Genomic DNA, 12683 nt, shown 5'->3' with positions numbered 1-12683 from the left:
GCGATTTTAGAGGAGGAATTGTGAGTTTTCTTTATGAGAGAGGTTTCAGTGAGTGGTGCAATGGAAGAGCTTAAACAAAAGTGAAAACATCTTTGTTTGTCTCCGGAGGAGGAGGCTGTACTGGAGTTCCCGTTAGGGGATGATGAAGATTTAAGGCTTAAAGGCCAGAGGAGTCTAATTGGCCAAGTCTACTTGGATTGTGCAGTAGGAAAAGAGGTGGTGGCGAATGCTATGAGGAAAATATGGAGGATTAGCAAGAAGGTAGAGTTTTAGTAAGTTTCCCGGCATACCTTTGTGATGACCTTAGCAACCCATGCAAATAAAGAGAGAATTTTAGATGGACGGTCGTGGCTCTTTGACAATGCGTTGTTTGCACTATGGCAGTTTGATGGTATTATGCTACCTTCACAAATTGTGTTTGAATTTGAAGTCTTTTGGGTTCATATTCACAATCTACCACTTGGTATGATGACGATGGATTATGGGTTGTTAATTGGAGCATCTTTTGGCAAAGTCATTGATGTAGATACGGGAGAGGATGGAGTAGGATGGGGCAAATACTTAAGGGTCAAGATTGAGTTACTTTTACAGAAGCCTATTGCACGGGGGAGATTCATTAATTCTTTTAGAAGGAAAATATGGGTGCACTTTCAGTATGAGAATTAACCAAAGCTATGCTTTAAGTGCGGCTATTTAATACATGCAACCTCTGGTTGTTAAAAAAGGAGTTCGACTATGGGGAGGGAGGGAGAGTTAGCTATGCAGTTTGGTGCATGGCTTCGTGTTGAGGTTGGTTTTAGAAGGAAGCCTTCTTATATGTCAAGTTCTGATAGTGTGGATGGAAGGGAGATGGGCAAACAAGCCTTACGTGGTGAAGAAGGGGGTCTGTAGGGAGTTCTGATCACAGTGGTTAGTCATCGGTGCCGACGAAAGAATTGCAAAAGGCTGTAAATGGAGGTGGCAGTTACGGTGTTAGCAAGGTTAACGACAATTCAAATTTGGCTGAGAAGATTGGATCAAGAATGGATTATGGATGTGGGGATCGACATAAGATAGAGGAATGTGGTTTGGGGAAGTCTGGTGCGAAGATAGTGGAAGATAGTGATAATCCAGTTTCAAGTGAGGCTATTTGCAATTTGACCGTTACAAATAAAAGAGGGGATATAGGTGAATGTTTGGGCTGTGATGGGCCTCTAACGGAAAACCATCATAAACCTACACAGGTGGAAGGGCCCAGTGAGAAGATTCAGTTATTGTGCCACAGATTTTAATGAATATGAACTCTCCTTTGGTTTCACTACCACAGAAAACAAAGGACAAAGGGAAGTTACAGATTCAAAATGATCATAAAGGTTCACTGAAATTGAAGAGGAGGGCTCGGTCTCATAATAAACAATCTCTTTTTCTGGAGTCATTATCTGGTCAAAAGAGATTGGTGGATGAGGATGATGACTTATCTACTGAGTTGGTGGTTAAAAACAAAGGGAAGTCTGAGATGGCTATTTCAATGGAATTGGCGGAGGTTGGTTATCAGCCCCGCCAATCATCATGAAAATCAACTATCGGGGGCTTGGGAACCCCTGAACAGTTCAAAGCCTTAGCCTTTTAATCAAGGCAAAAGTTCCCAAGGTGGTTTTCCTTATGGAAACCAGGTTGTGTAATAAACGAGCTCAATTGGTTGCAAGGAAGCTTAATTTTGAAGGGTGTATTGTGGTAGAGTCTATTGGCAGAAGTGGGGTCTCATGTTATTATGGAAGCAAACTATTGGGGTAGACTTGTTGAATTATTCCCAAAGACATATTAATGCCTTTATTAAAGATGATCTGAGGGGGACCAGCTGGTTGTTAACCTGCTTTTATGGACATCTCAAGGTTGCTCTCTGAAAGAATGGCTTTGAACTGTTGACTTCTTTTAGACCTACAGACTTGGGGTGGTGTGTTATTGGAGATTTCAATGAAATCTTGACACAAGATGAAAATGTGGGAGGCAGATCAAGGCCTGAGAGCCAGATGTTTTCATTTAGACAGGTTCTTCATAAAGGCTCTTTATTTGATCTGGGATGGAGAGGAGCAAAGCTCACTTGGTCTAATCGACATGAAGATGATTCATTTACCAAGGAGAGGCTTGATAGAGTACTGGCCAATAAAAAATGGATGAACTGTTTTCATAATTATCAGGTGGATACTCTAACTACTATATGCTCAGATCATAGACCACTCTTGCTTAATTGTATGGATACAAGAAGGTCATAGAACGTTATCCCTAATAGTTTCAAGTATGAATTAACCTGGAGCCGTGAAGAAGGTTGCAGCAGTATTATAAAGTCAAATGGCATAAGCATATGGGGGGATGACTCAGATGAACATAGTTCAATCAAAACTAAAACTATATAGCAAAGGCCTAAAAAAGTGGAGCAGGAACATGGATAGGGACAGACTTAGGGCTATTAAGGACAAGACAGAAGCTATAAAATTGTTACAAGAGGATGAGAAGGTAAGCAGTATGCAGGCTAAAAAACAGCTGCACAAAGAGCTTGAATTCTTATTGGAACAGTAGGATTTAAAATGGAAGCAACGGGCAAAGAGACATTGGCTTGAGAAAGGGGACAAAAACATAAAATTTTACCACGCATGTGTTAAACAAAGAAGGAAGAAAAATACCATTAAACGAATTTGAGATGGAAATGACTTGCTATTAACTGAGCATAGTGATATTGCTCATGGCTTTTGGCAACATTTTTCACAAGTTTTTCTCTCAAACAGGCCTTCAAGGGAGGATATTGATCATTGTTTGAGTGGGGTGGAATCAAGAATTTCAGAGGACATGAGGCTAAGCTTGGAAAGGGAGTTTCTAAGTGAAGAAGTAGAGACTGCTTTGAAGCAAATGTCACCCTTCAAGGCCCTTGGACCCGATGGCTTTAATGCTGGGTTTTGTCAAGATCATTGGAAGATTGTTGGAACTGATGTTTGTAAAGCTGTGCTGGAATTCCTTAACAGTGGTACTGATATGAACCTGCGGGAAGGGAATCCCTTGAACCCACAATAAATTTGAAAACTCCCCAAGAAAGCCAAAATCAAGTCAATAGATGGAGAACCTAGACCCGATGAGAACTCGTTTCAAGAACCTAGATTATATTAAAATCTAGACCCGTTGAAGAACCCATCTCAAGAACCCAGATTACAAAGGAGGAACGCCACAAAGGTTGTGATTTACCCTTGATAAGTTCAAAAGTTCACTTAAGAACAAGAGGAGATAAACTCAACTCACAATGAATAAATTTATCAAATTTCATAAAACTTCTGAAAATGAGGCTACAAAGAGTACTTAAACCAAAACCTAATTAAAGCCCTTGCTCCTTTCTTTCTCTTCTTTGTAACAATGTAGTAACCTTTGAATATGCTACTTTTCTCTTCCTCTTCTTCTTCTTCTTCTTCTTCTTCTTCTTCTTCTTTTCTTTTTTTCAAAATTTTCTTTTTCTTTTCCTTTCTTTTCTTTTCTTTTCCTTTCCTGTCTTTTCTTTTCTTTTCTTTTCTTCTCTCTAATTAAATCACAAACAGCAATACTCAATTGTGAAAATCAAGAAATTGAATTCAAGCACATAAGAATTGACAATGAAATAGAAGAGAATCAATGGAATGACACTCTAAGCAATGGGCAAACTAAGAGATGTAAGAAACCCTATGAGATGCAAATTTCAGTTAAACAAAAAAACCTTAAAAATTTAAGCAGCCTACTTTTTGTTTGTATTCTTTTTTTTGCCAACCCTAGAACAATGAAGCCCTAGAATCAAAATTAAAGATACAATAATTAAAAGATATAATCAAACCTGATTGGAAACCTTGCTCTGATACCAAATGACATGAACCCACGGGAAGGGAATCCCTTGAACCCACAATCAATTTAAAAACTTCCCAAGAAAGCCAAAATCAAGTCAATGGATGGAGAACCTAGACCCGATGAGAACTCGTTTCAAGAACCTAGATTATATTAAAATCTAAACCCGTTGAAAAACCCGTCTCAAGAACCCAGATTACAAAAGAGGAACGCCACAAAGATTGTGATTTACCCTTGATAAGTTCAAAAGTTCATTTAAGAACAAGAGGAGATAAACTCAACTCACAATGAATAAATTCATCAAATTTTATAAAACTTCTGAAAATGAGGCTAGAAAGAGTATTTAAACCAAAACCTAGTTAAAACCCTAGCTAAAAAAAAGTCCATTTTTCCCAAAACGCCCCTGGATGAACAGTACCGCGGCTACAGTGTCGTGGTTACTGTAACGCTACAGTAACCTCTTGAAACCCTAGTTCAATAAAATAATAACTTTCCCAACATGCCCTTGCATAGGCCCCTTAAGTCCTTCCTTTAATAAACCCAGTTATTCTAAACTAATAAATAAGTCATTTAAATGAATTAAATAAATTGAAAGCTTTCAAGTGCCCAAAGCCTTTAAGTCATGTTGTTGCCCTTTCCATAACTTATCAAATGAATCAAAACTGAATTTTCATCCTTTAAGCCCTTGAACTTGTAATTGACTCATCTGGAACTTGCAACATATCTTTAAGACTAGGCCCACCTTAGTTCTCATCATTTATGCCTACATGACTTAATCACACTCATATTGCTTTGGTTCCTAAGGTTAATTCTCCTATCTCTATGAATGAGTTTAGACCTATTAGCCTATGTAATGTCTTGTACAACTTAATTTCTAAAGTGTTAGCCAATAGAATGAAGAGGGTGTTGTCTAATGTCATTTCCTGGAATCAAAGTACTTTTATTCCTGGTAGGCTTATCATAGATAATATTATGGTTGCCTATGAAATTCTACATACTATGTAGTCAAGACAAAAAAGTAAGGTGGGCAGTATGGTTATTAAATTAGACATGGCTAAAGCATATGATAGAGTGAAATGCGATTACTTAGAGGCAATGTTGCTCAAGCTGGGTTTTGGTGATATGTGGACTGGTTTATTAATGTCTTGTGTCAAAATAGTGAGTTACTCAGTCAAATGTAATGGGATTCCAGGGGAAATTATTCTTCCTTCAAGAGGATTACGTTAAGGGGACCCATTGTCTCCGTATTTGTTCCTTATTTTTCAGAAGAGCTGACTTCTCTTTTTCAACAAGCTGAAAGTCAGGGAGCTATTCAAGGGATAACAGCTTCAAGATGGGGCATAAAGATCAATCATCTCTTGTTTGCTGATGATTGTGTAATTTTCTATAGAGCTAAGTAAGAGGAATGGTATAATGTGGAACAAATATTGATGAAGTATCAAGGGGCGTCTGGTCAATCTTTTAACAAACATAAAACTTCTTTACTGTTTAGCAAGAACACACAACCAGAAGCAAATGAATTTATCATTCAGTCTACAAATGGAGTGGCTTGTGGGAATTATAATAAGTATTTGGGCTTACCAACTTTCATTGGGAGGTCCAAATATAATACATTTCGATGTCTATAAGAAAAGATTTAGAGAAGAATTTGTAGTTGGAAATCTGTGTTGTTATCTACAGCAGGGAAAGAGATACTTATTAAAAAGTGTGCTGCAAGCTATCCCAGCGTATACCATGAGTGTGTTCAGACTTCCTTCTATTCTATTGAAGGAGATTGAAGCTATGTTAGCTCAGTTTTGGTAGAATCACAATAAATCAGAAAGGGGTGTGCATTGGCAGAGTTGGGAGAAGATGAGACAAGTGAAAGAAAATGATGGTCTTGGGTTCAGAAATTTAATCAGTTTCAACAAAGCCTTGCTAGCAAAGCAATTATGGAAACTCTTAAATGAACCATCATCTTTAGTAGTTCAAATTTATAAGCACAAATATTACAACAACTGCTCCTTACTTCAGTCAAAACTTGGATCATCTCCTTCCCATATATGAAGAAGCATTTGGTCCTCACTAGACTTAATAAGGGCAAGTTCTGTGTGGAGGGTAGGGAATGGAAATAATATTCAAATTTGGTATGACAAGTGGATTCCTAGGCCCTCTACTTATATGGAGCAAACACCTCCAAACATTACAATCTCGGGAAGCAGAGTGGCAAGTTTGCTTGATATGGAGAATCATGTATGGAAAGTAGACTTGATGGAGGGAGTTTTTACTCCAAAAGATGCTAAGTTGATTTGCATCTTACTAGTTAGCATCAGGGGTGCTAATGATAAGTTAATATGGGTAAAGTCCTCAAAAGAGATTTTTACTGTCAAAAGTGGATACTTTGTGGATACTGAGCTTAATGGGCAGTCTAGAGGGCAGTCTTCTCATGAGGCTATTGGAGATGAGCAGTGGAAGAAACTCTGGCAACTACAAGTTCCTAGTAAGGTGAAGCAATTTGTGTGGAAGACTCTCAATAACATCTTACTTACAAAAACAAGCTTGGCAAGAAAAAAGATTATTGCAGGGGGACTTTGCCTAGTTTGCATTCAAAAGGATGAGACTGTACTGCATGTCCTTTGGATTTGTCCAGCTGCACTGGATGTATGGGGTGAATCTGTTAGTCCTATGAGGAAGTGACATACAGTTTATGACAATTTTATGCTTCTATGGAGGGATCTGTTTCAAAGGTTGGAAGTTCAACAATTGGACCAAATTGTTGTAGTGATGTATAAATTATGGATCAGAAGGAACAAATGGGTGTTTGATAAAAAATTCCAAGCTCCAGCTACACTCTATCAGTCTGCATTGGATGATATTGCTATTTATAACGAGGTTGTCCAGTTTCAAAAAGAACAAAACACTGGGAATGGAGTCCAAATGCAAACAGTTGGAAGAACCTTATGGAAACCAGCTGAGGAACCTTTCTTTAAGCTTAATTTTAATGCTGCTTTTGTATCTGATGACAGCTTTATGGGAATTGGTATTGTTCTAAGAGATTGTAGGGGTGATGCAGAGGTAGTATTAGCTACTCCTAGACGATATGTTAACTCTGTGTTCCAGGTAGAATGCTATGCATTGCTTCGGGGCTTGCAACTGTGCCATGAATTGGGATTTCATCAGGTGATTGATAGCATACATGGTGCAAACTTAGATTGTTCATGAAATGGTCAAATGGTTGAGGACATTCAGTTCTTTTTATCAAGGCACATGGATGGAAGTTAGAGTTTACAAAGAGAAATGACAATATGGCAGCTCATGCTGCTGCACAGTTGGTAAAAGGGCTAAGTTCTGAGCCAGTCTGGGTTGAGGGAGGACCTAGTGAGGTTATGTCTGCTATTTTGAGTGACAAAGTTTGTATTGCTCATTGATGATTAATGAATTATGAATATTTCAAAAAAAAAAAAAGAATAATTAAAACAAAATACTCAATTTATTTTTTTGGCCTATTCCAGAGTCAAAGCTCTAAACTATCACTTGGAGTACTAATATGCATTCTAAGAGCATTGGTAATAGTCTAGTCATTGCCAAGTACAAAATTTGACTAAGAGTTGAGGTTTTGGCTAAAACCAAAGCCATTAAAGATATTAATCCACATTGGACTATACATCCCAAAGTCAAAATAATAATATAATATTATGTATAATAATTTTTTTTTTTTATATTTTGTAAATACACTTCATATATTAATTAATAATTTAATTTTTACTTAAAATTATTATTTTCTAACTATTTTTTATATCGACCTAATTATTCAACATAATATAGCCATGTTTATAAAAAAATATTTCCTAGAAAATCTGAAAATAATATAGTCTTGTTTACTAATGAAAGTTTTAAAAAGAATTTAATAAAGTCTTGTTGATTATCTATGAATAAAATATGGGTTTGATAGGTGAATAGTAACTCTCCAACTTTAGAAATTCCTTTAGAGTTACTGTAACTCAAAATCTAAGCTAAAAATTTTTAGTTAGTCCAATGCAGATCATTTATATAAAACTTAGCTATATTTTAGATTTCACTGACATTTGGCTAGTCCAATGCCAGTGTTCTAAACATAAACTGTATGAGAATATCTTTGGCCAAGTTGTGAGATAGGGATGGCATGGCCAATGGATTGTACATAAGAGTGACACTAATCTCTCATATATTTGTGTTATTTTCATTTTATTGGAAAAATGGAAAAATGAGCTAATAAGAAAAAATAAAATTCTTTTAAATAAAAAGAAAAATTGATTTGCTTTTTACTTAAAAATACTGGTAGTTTAGTGTAACAAATTTTATTCCAAAATGATAAGTCATATTAGTTCCAATTCCTTAAAATCATTACATAACGTAGTCTCGCCTAAAATCATTTGGATTTGAAGATGACTTGAGATGACTTTAGATGAGTTGAGATGAGTTGAGATGTATTGTGAATAGTAATGAGATGAGTTTTGAATGGTAGTGAGATTTGTGAGTTAAAGTTGCTGAATAGTAATTAATAGTAGTGAGATGAGTTGAGATGGGTTGAGATGAGCTGAGATGACTTGCGAATCCAAACGCCACAATGTGGGACTCAACCTTAATCGACCATTCTTGTTGAAGGCGAAATTGCGCATCCATACGTACCGATGATGACATGGAATGGGGCTGGATTTAATCATTAATGAGAGTTCATGTTCACCCTTTTCTTCTTCCCCATTAAAGAGGAAGACGAAACTCCTGCCAAAACCACAAATTTCTCCCACAAAATCCCCCCATTAAAGAGGAAGACGAAGCTCCTGCAAAATCTCCCCCTCAAAAACAAAAAAAAATGCTCAAATCTCTCTCTCTCTCTCTATGAAATGCTTTGTTTAAGTGTTGGTTCATTGGTTGTTCGATCTGGGTCTCCAGCGACAACCAAATTTAGATTTTAGAACCATGAATGCTTTTGTAAAAATATCATCTAAATATTAAGTTCAGGCAACAAGATGCTCACACTTGTAGAAATTATAGAAACTGAAATGATCTTTACAACAATAACTTACTAATCCTTGAAAGCGAACAAACAAAACTTGAACTATATACCTGAGATTCTAAGCTGAGAACTTGTAAGATTTAACTTACACCCTATTTTGATTTTTTTCCAAAACGGGAGATTCAACTTCACCTTTTCCAAGATTTAGGAAATGTTTGGATTTAGAGATGAGTTGAGATAGTTTGTGAATAGTAGAATAAAAGTTAAATTATTTATTATATTTTATATAGAAATTTGAAAAAGTTGTTTTGAGATTTAAAAAAGTTAAATTGTTTATTATATTTTGTGTAGAAATTTAAAAAAGTTGTAATGATGAGATGAGATGAATTGATGTGAGTTTTGAATCCAAACATCTCCTTACTATATTCAATTTTTGTTTTCCCAAAACCCATATGTTCTTTTGCCTTTTTTAATTTTTTTTTCAAAACCGTAGATTCGACTTCACCGATTACTAGCAAAGTACAACTAGCCATAGAAGAATGAAAGGGGAGGGGGCAAGGGGAAGATAACAGAGGTAGATCTAGTTTATGGTTTTTTCTTCCGGTTTGCCAATATAATAAAGAGTAATTCTACATACAACCGTGAAGTGCGTAACCGTCGCGTAATCGCTTTGAAAAAGAGTAGGATCCACTATTAAAAAATTAATTTTTTTCATGTGGGTCTCATGTTTTATTCATTTTTTTCAAAACGATTACGTGGCGGTTACGCAATTCACGGTTGTAAGTATCTTTTCTCTATAATAAAAGTGTGCGGTGTTCCTTGTCATTCTTCCTGGCCATTTCTTCCCGATACCTAGTTCTTCTTCTTCTTCTTTTGTATATATATATTTTTAATATAAAAAAGCTAAAGCTGACACCATGTGTGCTTCGTCCGCGGGATGGGTGCGCTAAGTTAAGTGCATGTACCTAGCATTTCTCATAGAGCTTAATGATACAGTACATTACATTTAGGCCCCATTTGGTTGATAGACTCAGCTGAGATCATTTCAGTTCAGTCTAATTTTAAACTGAGTCTAATATCTAAACACCCAATTTTCAAATTATTAAATTCATCTCAACTCAAAACCTCTTTACACGTAGGACCCACAACATTTTTTAAATTTTCATAAATATATCTAAATTCATTATAACATCAAAACACATTTAGACTAATCTTAGATGGACCCTACAAAACTCACTCTATTATCTTAACTCATTATTATTCATAAAGAACTCAACTCAGCTCAACAACCAAATGTAGCATTAGAGATACGTTAAATTTAGAGTTGCCAAACACTTCAATCCATAGAAACTATTGGATTGTGAAAAACAAATTGATTTCTGGGAATGAGATTTTTGAGATGTTAGAAATATATCCTCATTTTTTGTTTTTGTATTTTTCAAAATGAATCTCAAAGTTTTCAATATGATTACATATTCAGCAAACCACTTTTCCTTAGAAAAAGGAACTCTTTTTTTTTTTTTTAACTATATATCAAAATAAAATACTTATAAGTTCATGAAATTTGGAGAGATCAGTAAATTAATTTTTTAAGAGAATTTGAGTCCAAAGATAATAATGAAGTGCCGACTTGACCATAAAAGTCAGCACCGAAATTTTCAATAGTAGGATAGAATGTGCATGCAGCATATTTGACTTCTTACTTTTGTTCATATTTGACAGTAGCTCTTTTTAATGTGAAAGTGAGACGCATCCATGCAGTTTTATTAATATTTCATATATATATATATATATTTGAAGTTGCTGGCACATATAGTCAGGGTTACTATTAAGGTCCATGACCATATTTACAAGACAATTTTATTAGATCTTTCTTGAGGAAAAAAACTAGTTAGCAAAGGTCAATCATTTTTTCTTTGACCTAATGGTTATGAATGATCTAATTGTAACAGTACTGAATATGGAAGGAAGAAGATGATGAAATGTAGAATGAAATGACTGAATATTACTTAAATAATACTGTAAATGACGGGTTAATTTTCGAGGAACCCTAGCCTCCAGAATTCATGCAAATTTCATACAAGATTTTCGATGGATTCTCACTAAATACCCCCGTTTCTCATCCTCGTAACAAACTAGAATATAAAAGACTAAAATGACATTCTAACTACATCATTTAATAAACTGTAAAGTTTTGCTATTTCAGTCATCCACAAACGACACCGTCACAATCAGGTTCATAACATAATTGTTTTTTTTTTCTTTTTTTCTTTTTCCTTAAATGAAAATTGACTTATCTAACTTATTTTTTGACTAAAGAAAATAAAAAATTGGCAAGAACAAAAGAAAAAAGAAAATTTTATGCAATTCAATAAAAACATATTTGGTGTGAGTTCTAAGTACACGATCCATTCTATAATACAGATACGTGCTACTTTTGTATAAAATCATGTCATGTTCCAAAAAATTAAGTTTTCATAAGTACTAGTTTTAATGATGCGATTTTTTGCAATAGGATTGGAATACTCCGATATTCAAATTATGAGAGTACCTAGCTAGAGTGGGGATCGAACATATATATATATATATATATATATATTCTCATGTATATATAGCAATGTATAATATATACAACGTTATAAACATGATTTAAGATAAAAACAATATCTGTCAATATCTATCAATATATATAAAGTGGCTATCCAACAAAAATTCTTGTTTTAACAGATTTTATTATTTTTTGTTAAAGTTAACACCTTTTTTCTAATTCAGTCATGCCTTTTTTTTGGTTGTAATTTTAATAGTAATTTTTTATCTTCCATTCTGTTTCCCGATTTTACTCCTGCAAATTTGTAAAGAACAGTTTGCTCCTTCTACCATCCTTTAATAGACCCCATTAATGCAAATTTAATAATGAATGATTTAATAGACCCCATCCTGCAAATTTAACTGACCTCGTTAATGCAAATTGATTTTTGTGCTGATTATTAATTTGCTCTCTAATGGGCCGGTTTCAATTATATTTTTTTCTTATTGATTTTGAAAACCGACTGAAACAAATCACATGCATTGATTGATCTCTTTGTGAGGATGGAAAATCAAAATAGGGTTTAATAGAGTGAAATAATATATAGTAAAAATAAAATTAAGTTCCATAATTCAGAAACCAAAAACAAATTTAAACAACAAAAATATAGTTCACACAAGTCATATTATTAAATCAAGAATTTTATGGAGCCATGCATTGATCAACTAAGAAACAAATTTATTACAAAAAATCTGTTTATTTATGATCAATTATTTTCTATAAAAATGAATCTATTTTCTATGTTATAAATAGTTATTTTCTTTGTAAATAATTTATCATAGCTTTTAATTTAATTAAGAGAAAGATTGGTAAACATATAATCAATAATTTTAACATTCAAACATATTGAATGAATAAATCTAATCATATATATAAAGTTAGCATGATTTATGGAAGTTTTTAGGAATTTGGGAATCCGGATATATATTAATTAAACTTGGAGGCCTGCAGACAGGCAGGCAAGTTGCTTATTCCTTTCGAGGTGATCTGGGTCCACTCGCAAACCATCATCTTTCCCCTAAAAATCAACAATTAAAATAAAAATAAAAAATCATATCATCTAAATAAAAAATTAGTAGAGGAATTTTTTAAAATAATTAATAGAGAAATAGTTAGTAGTTGCTTGGAATGGGGAATTAAGTTTGGCAAATAGTTTCAAAAACATTTTTTTATGTGATATTGAAACATGCTTTTGTTAGATTCCAATTTCATAGTATTTTATTATTTGATTATTTATTTAATTGAGCGTAGGAAATCATTGTTATTTCTTTATTTCATCTTGCTTAT

Source organism: Juglans regia, chromosome 11 (assembly GCF_001411555.2).
Source record: "Juglans regia cultivar Chandler chromosome 11, Walnut 2.0, whole genome shotgun sequence".
In the NCBI taxonomy this organism is placed as follows: Eukaryota; Viridiplantae; Streptophyta; class Magnoliopsida; order Fagales; family Juglandaceae; genus Juglans; species Juglans regia.
The sequence above is the reverse complement of the archived record's forward strand: the minus strand, read 5'-3'. Positions refer to the sequence as shown.